The sequence below is a fragment of the Cornus florida genome, unplaced genomic scaffold (assembly GCF_030987335.1).
Source record: "Cornus florida cultivar Cherokee Brave unplaced genomic scaffold, ASM3098733v1 CherokeeBrave_3.0.0_Hap2_Chr01, whole genome shotgun sequence".
NCBI lineage: Eukaryota > Viridiplantae > Streptophyta > Magnoliopsida > Cornales > Cornaceae > Cornus > Cornus florida.
In genome coordinates, this window is record NW_026775571.1 from 26181422 (window position 1) to 26191819 (window position 10398).

Below are 10398 nucleotides of genomic sequence, written 5' to 3' on the forward strand. Positions count from 1 at the left end.
TTCTTGTGGGTTCATGTTGATCGTGTTGTCCCCGACAAAACCCTTCGGTATCATCGGATTCGGAGCATTTTTTTTTTTTCTGTGGACTTTTGAGATTTTCATCTCAAATTGAGGTAGGGGATGTCTTAGGTTTATATTATTATTGTATTGATTGTTTTATAAGCATATACAACTTGTGAGCATGCCTTGTTCAAGTTATTAGAATTTAATTTATTTATTTTCTTTGTTTATGATTTAATTCTAATGATGGTATATAGTTTAGAATTAAATTATGGCATGCTAGTAAATTAGGCCTTGGTGAGTTGTGTAACATATATTAAATTTGGGGCATTTGAATAAGAATTGCAAAACTTATTTAATATTTATCTTTTGTAAAAGATTAATTCAGATAGTTGTATCAAGCATGAAATCAACTTGTAATGTGATATTAAAGTAGGCCTTGATGAGTTCTTTAACATATGTTAAATTGAGGATATTTGGATATGTTTGAAAATCTAGAGAAAAATTAATTAATTAGCTTAATTAATTTTGTTTTAAGTGTGTTAGTCACTTAAATTGATATTGGATGTAATAGGTTGATAATTCTTTGAAATGTAGTCCGTTTAATTACCTTGTGAGCATGCTACTAGCTTGTTGTAGAATTAGTACTTGTAGCCTCTAAAGATGGTAATTTGACTTAGCATGATAGGTGATATCATTGTCTTGAATAGCTCGTTTAAATACATCTTGTGTAGGTATATAGTTTGTTAAAATATTACAATTGCTTACCTTGAGAGCTTGTTACTAAATTGTAACTTATTTAGTACTTATGGCTTAGGATAGTAATGTGGTTCAATTGTTGTAAAATATTCTTACTTTGTGTATAAATTGCATGATAGAGATTTGACACGTCATATGCTATCAAGACTTGAATTCTAGGACATGGTTTGTGTAGATTCAACCTTACTTGTGCATGTAAATTGATTCCTAGACATTATTTGAAATGTATAAGTTTGGTTTAACTTATTGATTTTGCATAAGTTTTGAACTTATTGTTTTTGGAGGCTTATAAGGATCATGTTCATGTGATGGCTAGGGTCTGGCCCTAGTACGGATTCGTGAGTTTCCTAAGTCATATGAAGTGCGCAATAGGTAGTACCTTGTGGGTCGTAATTACCTAGAATAACTTATACACGTGCGCACTAGGTAGTACCTTGCGGGCTAGTAACCCAGAATAACTCGATTGGTCTACAGCCAAGGATCCTAGTCTTTCCACTATTTGATTTTGCATTTAATTTCAAGTTGTTAATCATGGATTACTTGTAGCTTGAGAATTGATGCTTCCTTAGGTATTTGATTCATGTTTAGTATACTTGAAATTGTATACTTGTTTTGTGTTTTTAGATCATAATTAGTATACTTGAAACTTTATACTTGTTTTGTGTATTTAGACCTCATTTAGTATACTTGAACTTGTATCCTTGTTGGAGTGTCTAAACTCTATTTAGTATACTTATGCTTAGTCTGCTTGTTTTGTGTATTTGGATTTCATTTTAGTATACTTGTGCCATGTATACTTGTCATGTGCGTAATTGTTTAGCTTAGTATACTCATATTTGTATACTTGATTTATGAGTTCTCTATATGTATATCGAATACTTGTGTAGGTATGTTACATATTGCTTTTCTTATTTAACATGATTTAGAGTACGTGAACATATATGCTTGTACGTCGTGTATCATGTTTTATTACGGTTTAGTGTATTTGAGCATGTATACTTGTATGCCGTTGTTCAATTCAATTGCATGAGTAGCTTAGGATGCTCCCTGAGTCTCATTATGATGTAGACGTTAGGTGGCATGAGCCTCTCTAACATGTTTCACGCTAAGGTGATATAATTGTAAAATGCTAGGTCAATGCATGCTCATCTCCTACGAGTAGCTTTTTGTTACTCACCCACGTAGTGGGGACATTTTTCATGTACATGGACCTTGATTTGGGATGCACACTATGGCATGGAAGTTTCGTAGACTTGAAGTACCATTTCCATCAAAATGTTAGCATGAAACCATATTTGCAACTTGTATGACCAAACTTGTAATTTTGTTTTAAATGTGTAAAGTGTACATAAGTACACCTTTTGTGACGTAATTGATATGTATGACATGAGGCCAAGGGCCATAAACTTTAAAGTTCAAGTGTACGCATTTAAAACTTCAAGTTTTGCCCTTGAAACGTATTTTAGCTAACCTTGTGGTTTGGTATATCAAATCTTGTAAATGAAATGTAATAAGGCCATGGGCCATTGTAGCACGTCTAAAATATCATATTACACTTGCGCGTATGTTCACACCATCACACATTAGCATATAATGTAAATTGATCATGCCATAGGTTATGCAAATGAGACTTAAAGTCTTTTTTTCAGTTTTGGTGCATAGCAGGTTCATTCTTCACATTTTCGACCTGTTTCGGTCGACCGGTGGCTTATTTCGGTCAACCGATGCCCTTTGAACTTCAATTGAGCAGTGGAAACTCAATTCCAGTAGCCATTTTTCATCTCGAGCCACAAACCGGTCGACTAGTTTGTCATTTCGGTCGACCGAACTGAAGGCTCATTTCCTCTTCTTTTTCTGGCTCATTTCAGCAGACCGAAGCTCAATTTCAGTCGACCGAAATGGAGCTGCCTTGTAGGTTTTTTTTGGTTTGTTGCCTCGACAGGTTAACTTTGTTTGTTGTTCCTACAGGACCTTGTTTATCTTGTTTGAGCCATTCTATGACACACATGGTCTAGTTTGAACTAAATCTTGCTTCTTTGGTTGTCATTGGTACCATAGGGTACCAAGTGACGTTTTCATTCTAGCTTTCACTTCCGGTTATTCCTTTGGGTTTCGTGACCTCATGGAAGATCATCTTAGGGTCTTAAAGGTGTGTTATGCCTTGAGAGACCATTGTCTTGTTTCTTTGCTTCTGCATCTGGATCTGTTATCGGGTCAATCTTCGGTTTATCATAGGACACCGGGTTGAAAAATCCAGGGTCACGACAAAAATCCACACAAATCTGTAGCTTGTCATTCTTCTTAATAACAATAACAGGTACCATATTTGATAACCATTGCATATACCTCGGTGTGCGGATTGTGAGATATATATTTTGTAATTGGCTAATTTTGTTGTCAGAATAAGTCTGATCGAGTTTTAATTTTTCAGTTCAAAAATTTAAGATTGAAGATCAGATGCGGATTTAAAGAAGTTCAAGTGTTTATGGTTTAATACATTCCGGGATGATGACAACAATGCTTTAGGAAAGTTTTGTGAGTGTGTGAGAACACTTAGGAAGTTTTGGAAGTTTTTAGGGAGAAATTACTTTCTGCCCAACTTGAACTGGTTCAAGAATTCAGGGAACAAGTTTAACATCTGAGCGAACAGGTTCAAGAATTCAATGAACAGGTTTAACATCTGAGAATTTATGAATAATTTAAGACTGACCAATTTGAACCAGTTCAAAGAATGCTGAACTGGTTCAAGAATCAAGAGGGATTCTTTGAATTTTCCCTGGTCATCTTGAACCGATTCAACAAATCCTAAACTGGTTCAAGGCTTGCGAATTAGTTTAGAAACATCAGTTTCTTTATCCATTTTGATTCCTTTTTGGTCCAAACTTCCTTATAAAACATATGCATGAATTATACTTGTTTTGCAAGTATGCTTAGGTCTTCCAATCTTCTATATAATGCCTCTTTCATTCATTACTAATGTATGACTTCAGGAACATAAATTCATTATCTTAAGAAAGCCTTTCGAAATAGATTTTTCAGAAAATAAAATCTGATTATTCTTAATTTATTTTTGAGAGCACACATATAAATTCATGAGTGATTTAGTAGCGTTATTCTCTATCTCATCAAAATTGGAGCTTAATTAAAGATTAATAGATTCTGGAAGAGCAGATTTAATTCTTCTACATTGAAGTTCAAATCTTGAAGAACATGGGTGAAGCGATCACACTTTGAAAGGGTTAAATCATTCTAGGGGTGTTGTTTGATCTACCAGTAATAATTCTACAGAGAACAAGAGTGAACCTGAGGTCAAGAGCTGTTGGACGGGATGTCGCAAAGCCAGAAGATTGTCAACAATTGGTGTTTGGTAGAATGATAGTGTGTGAGCCTTATGAGTTGTACGCAGTGAAAGATTTAGATAGTTTTGTATTTTCAGAAACAGATCTATGTCTTTCTAACTTTACTTATTTTAGCAATTAAATAATTAATCACATGTACAGTAAAATAAAGCAAAGTCAAGAGTTAGAGATGACACCAGAATTTTTCGTGAGGAAACCCAGTTGATAAAATAGATTAACTGTTTACGCGGAAAAAACCTAGTGGACTGTTAAGTCCAAAGTAAACCGATCCACTATGTATGAAACAAAGTACACTGAACTTTGACTCTAGCTCACACCCTATCATTCTACCAAATACAAATAGCTGACAATCCTCTAGTTTTGTGACGTCCCGTCTAACAACAACTTGACCTCAGGCTTATGCTTGATCTTTGCAGAAGGGTAGCAGGTAGATCAAACAACACTCCTCGAATGCTTTGGCCCTTTCAAAGTATGATCGGTTTTACTTCTGTTCTTCAATATCTGAATTTGGTGTAGAAGTGGATCTATTTTTCGCTGATCACTGTTGATACAAGACCTTGATCACGATCAAGATTTGAACAACACTATTAGACTCACTATGTGTTTATGTGTGTGTTCTAGAAAGATGAACAGAGAAATCTCTTTGATTTTCTACCAAAATAATCTTCCCAAGGCTTTTAAGAATAATGAATTGATATAGCAAAAGCCGATACTAAACCTAGATGACTATCAGGGTTTCTATAGAATTTTCAAAGACCTAATCCTTTAGAAAATATAGGAAATTTCATGCATTGGACTTTTGGTACAATTCTAAACCAATTTGGAAAGAAATTAGAATAGGATTGCTAATTTCCAAAACTTGTAGAAGACTCTTGAACTGGTTCAAGAAAGGATGAACTAGTTTAAGAATGAAAGAGTCTTTTCAAAAAAATTTGAAGGTTCTTGAACCGGTTCGAAAAAGCTTGAACCGGTTCAAGTCTGTTAGTCTTGAATCCTAAGGCTGAAACTTGGTAAAAACACTGTTTTGGAATTTTCTGAAAATATACCAAGTATAGAATGCGTCCTAACCTTTTTAGATTTCTTCCTAAAGTGTTGTTCTTTCCTTTCTTGATGATCTCAATTATGGCATCTTTGAACAACCTTCCAATTCCGTAATTGTTGTCGATCCTGATATAGTAACTTGTAATTACACTTCGACTAGGACTTATTTTGTTACCGAAAATTGCCAATTACAAAATTTATATCTTATAAGCCTGAGTCAAATTCCATTATACTTTGTTTCAAATATAGTGGATCGGTTTGCTTTGAACTGCACAGTCCATGAGGTTTGTCCCAAAACAATTGGTCTAGTCTACCAATTTGGGGTTTCCTGCTAAAATCCTGGTGCAATCTCTCTAAATCTACTTGCTTTACTTTTCAGTATTTATCTTCGTGATTGTGGATATTTAAATTGATCATATTGCTTAGGTAATTTAATCATTCACAAAAATTGGGTAAGTTAACCTAATAATCTCATCTAGGTCATTAAAAGAGTTAATCACAATTAAATCAACTAACAGCTTCCGCTCCACGTAACTCACATTTGGTATTAGAATGGGTACGTTAATCGATATATTGAGTAGATCATATTTGTTTAGTTATTGTGATTTTTGCATTATGTTTGAAAGGTCACCTTCTATTGATATGTTGCATTTATCTCCTTTTTTTTTTCTTTTTTTTTTTTTTCTTTTTTTTTTTTTTTTTTTTCAGTCACAAGTATGCAAATTGAGTGCTCTAAGTTTAAAAAGGATTTTGAAAATTTATTAGAAAAATTAAATCTTGCAGAACTTGATAGAGATATTTATAAGTAAGAAGTTTCTGTGTCTAATAAAAATTTGAAAGAACTTGGCCATAAAAATTTGAATCTTCTTCATGAGGATGATTTTCTAGAAAAGGAGCTTGAACAAGTAAAAAGGTTCAATAAATTACTTGAAATTAAAATTGATAATTTGAGTAGTGAGTTTCTTAAATCAAAACAGTCTTTTAAAAAATTTGACACTTAAACTTGCAAAATTGATAAGTTGAAAGGAGTGGTTGAGAATATTAGTAATATTAAAGAATTGGCTTCAACTTCAAAGGATTTGTATTTCTAAAAATCTGAAGATGTTTTTATGAAAGTTGAAGCCAAACCTTCTGTTATCACTAGTTCTCCGAAACTTATTTCAACATGTCATTTTTGTGGTGAAAAAGGGCATATCAAGTATTAGTGTCAGAAAGGAAAAATTGAACTTAGGAAAAAATTAAAAAATCTGGAAAGTTCTAATAAGAAGAAGATAATAAAAAAGACGCCTGAACCTTGTGACACTTTGCCTAGAACAATAAGGAAATCATTGCATAATGAATCTAAACTTGTTTAGGTAAAGAAATTTAAACTACCTTGCCATGCATACTGCACTTAGAGCACTAGGTCCATGTGGTTGGTATTTTGATAGTGGCTACTGATGTGTGTCAAGATATTCCACTCGCAATAGCACGAATCCTTGTAGAATATGGTAGTATTAAGGGTGTCGATCCCATAGAGAGAGAGGAGTGTTTACTTTTCATATCCAATTAATTCAGTTTTGATTCAGAGATAAAAGATGTTTTGATTGATTGTTTGACATGAACATAAAATAAAATAAAACTAAACTAAGGTAAAGAGATCATAGAGAGAGAGTCTTAGGGCTTGACTTCATCACAAACTTCATACTGTGGTCAATCCTTCAACCTTGGGATTTCAACAATTTATATATCATATGAATTAAACTCAATAACATTCATTTAATTTGTTTTTAAAGAAAGTTGTTTCATGAATTTCAATTAACTATAACCTATCTTCGGTTAGCAAGAACTATCCACCTACCTACTTCTAACTATTTTTGCAGTATAATTCATCTTTTCTAAGCATAGCCTATGAAAACATTCATTTATGAAAAACATTGGAACACCATTGCATGATCTCCATTATTAATGTGGAGAAGTCCTTATGCTGCCATCTCGTCCATTAATAATGGGTTGAGAATAATTTAAGAACAATTATATCTAAGACAAGGTAATAATAATTTTAAAATTATTATTTCATTAAAACACCAATTGATGTGACTCAATTGCTCATAATCATGCAATCAAAATATATAAATCATTAAAATTCTCAAAGTTAGAATAATCAAACCATAGTACTTAGATTGGGTTACATCAATACCCTAAGAGAGGAATTAGCTACTCATGACAATGCAAGATATCATTTGTGTTGTTATGGTCTTCATCATCATGGACTGTACTTCCCTTCTTAGGATCTTCATCTTCTATCACCACAAAAACCCTAAAAGCCGCCACTAAAATAAAAGGGAATTAAAACAGAATCGAGAGAGTTTTTTTGAGGCCTTGTGCCTCCTTTTATAGAAGAATTAACTTCTATTAAGGTTCTGACAGGCTTTTAGGTCTTTTGAGGTAATTTGGGCCCATCTAGGATAAAAATGACTTAATCAAGACAAATCCCGCATTTGAATAATCTAACTCAATAGCAAAGGCTCGATCTTTTTGGAATAAGGCTCGAGCTTTCCGGAATAGGGCTCGAGCCTAACTTCTATACTTAGCCAAATTTCTTCAAATCTTTTCCGAAATGTCTTTTTCATTAACACTTAGAATATTTTTGGATTTCTTCTTTAACAGTGCTCGATCCCTCTTTCATGGTGCTTGGGCCCTAGGTCTTGGGATCGAGCTTTTTGGCTTTATGCTCGACCTTCTTGGAAAGGTGCTTGAGCCTTTAAGTCTTGGCACGAGGTTCTGGGAGCTTAGTTTTTCTGAAGTAACTTTTCATATTTCGACACACATTTGGCTCTAGCTTTTAGGTAAAGGCTCGAGCACCTTGAAGTTGGGCTCGAGCCCTAGGATCTAGGCTAAAACTTTTCTTCCTCACTGGATTTTTTTGCGTCTTTCTGTTGTGCTTGAGCCATGGAACTTAGGTTCGAGCCTTGACACTTTAATTCTCCAAAATTCACCATTTTGACTCTCAACTTGCTTCGGATGATCGGCAACGACTCTGTAAGCTTCGATATCAGTCTTTTTATCTTAAAGTCCTGGTTTTAACCGTTTGTTTGGGAAAGTAACTACAAATATGAAATAAACATAAATCAGTCTAACAATGGATAGAAATATCACTTTACGTCCTAACATACGTATATTTAGGGGCTCAAATATGCAATATTCAGCGCTCATCAATTCCTTTTGGCAGAAAGCATATATAATCAAAATTAGTGCAATGCTTCAACGAAAATACTTAGGGCAAATATACAGCTTATGGAATGAAATACATCAAAAATAATACATTAGTAAAAAATAAAACAAAAATAGCCCTAATCAGTTAATCTGCGGATGGAGGAGCATTTGTAGAGTAGAAGTAGAGTGGCGTAAGATCACAACCAATGTCGACTACTGTGTAGCCAATAACACTAAATAGTCTCCAAAGCCTGTGAATGTGCATGGCGTGCCTCTGCTATTGTAACTCTGGAGTCTCTCAACTCCATCCTAAGCTTTGTCTGTCTAGCCTACAGCTGTGCCACCGCGGCACGTAGCCCAAGAATCTTAGCCTGAGAAGAACTCCCAGGTTGTGCTGCAGGGGCTGGCTCTCTCCTCTATGCCTGGCCATCAGAGGCATCCATGTCCTCCTCTAAGCTATCATGCTTGTGCTTATCCTCGTCCCCCTCAGCATCATCTGCTGGAGGATCTCTATCATCTGTCCTAAATTCAACATCACCAATCTCTACCGCATTGTTACGCTCCTCAGGCATATGAGTCCAAACCTTGTATCACTCATTTAGTCCGAATAGTGGTGACTCCTCACTACTCTTCTCATTTATCTCAATCGCAAAACCCTGTAACTCTAATAGCCTTGTAATCATATAAGGAAAAGGAAGCTTGTAGGTCAGAATATTCTGATTAGGTCCAATCTTAGACCAAAACTCAAGCAACTGGTAAAATATCATTCTCGAGAATGAATACCAATGATCAAACTGAATAGCATAGAGTGCCTGAAGAAAGTCGGTAGTCCTAATAATCTTATGTTCAAGTGGTTGGATTTTGGTAGAGACTATAGAGTCCATAATCCACAGCCTCCTCGGAAGCTTAGATTTGGTAGTGCTACTACGCTTTCCCTTGGCAAACCAACCATCACATAACTCCTTAATCAAGTTCTTTGCACAATCAGATCTCGAGGAAAAGGTGTAAAAATAGGGCAACTATGCCTCTCATTACCTCAGACATCTTATGATAACACTTTAAAGCTGCAACAATTGCATCAGGATTAATAACCAACTTATGTCCATCAACAAAAGCTCCTAAAGGTTAAGATAAAACAACCGAACAAAGCATGGATAAGCAATCTTGGCAGTAGGTACTATAGTGTTAAGAAAGTGCCTATAACTAAAAGATTTCATAGCCCATCTTGTAATACCCCTAATTTTAAAAGGATAGTCTCGGTATTTTAATTAATGGTTTTATGGCATTTTTATTTGATTAGTTGCTTTTTTGCTTAATTGTTTAATTATTATTTGTTTATTTGTTTAATTGAATTATGTGCTTATATGGCATTTCATTAATTGTTTAAATTATTTAATTTGTTTAAGTGACATTGTAGGTTTAAATTGATTTATTTGTTTATTTGAAATCCTGTAATTGTGTGGACTTAAATTAAGTGTTAAATTAAATGTTAAGTTAAATTGATTTATTTCTTTTCTGTCTCCTCACATGATTAGAATTAGGGTAAAGTAATTGGCCCATAAATATACTTGTTAAGTCTGCTTAGGGTTAAGAAAACCCTATTTACATATATAGAGAGTTCACGTATACAGAGAGGGATTTGAGAGAAAAACAGAGAGAACCAGTTAGGGTTTTCATTGTAGATTCAAAGTCGGGCCAAGGAGGAAGGAAGCTAATTGATTGTGGGTTGAATCAAAAGCAACAGAGGTGTTGAACAGTAGTCTAGGGATTTGCTGAAAACTTAGAGACAACGGTGAAAAGGTTTCAAACTGAAACCGAAAGGCAAGTTTTACATCTAAGTCTCTTCTTTAGGCTTCGTGTTCTTTGCATACCTATTCAATTCTAGGTGTAAATAAAACTTTAAATTAATCTGTTATTCATGCTGAATCCTGATTAAAACAGTGTGTTTGTTAAAGAAATTTTAATTGTTAAATCTTGAGATTTCTTGCAAAACTATTAGTTTTAATTAAGGTTAGCAAAGCATAATGGATGTAAATATTGTTTC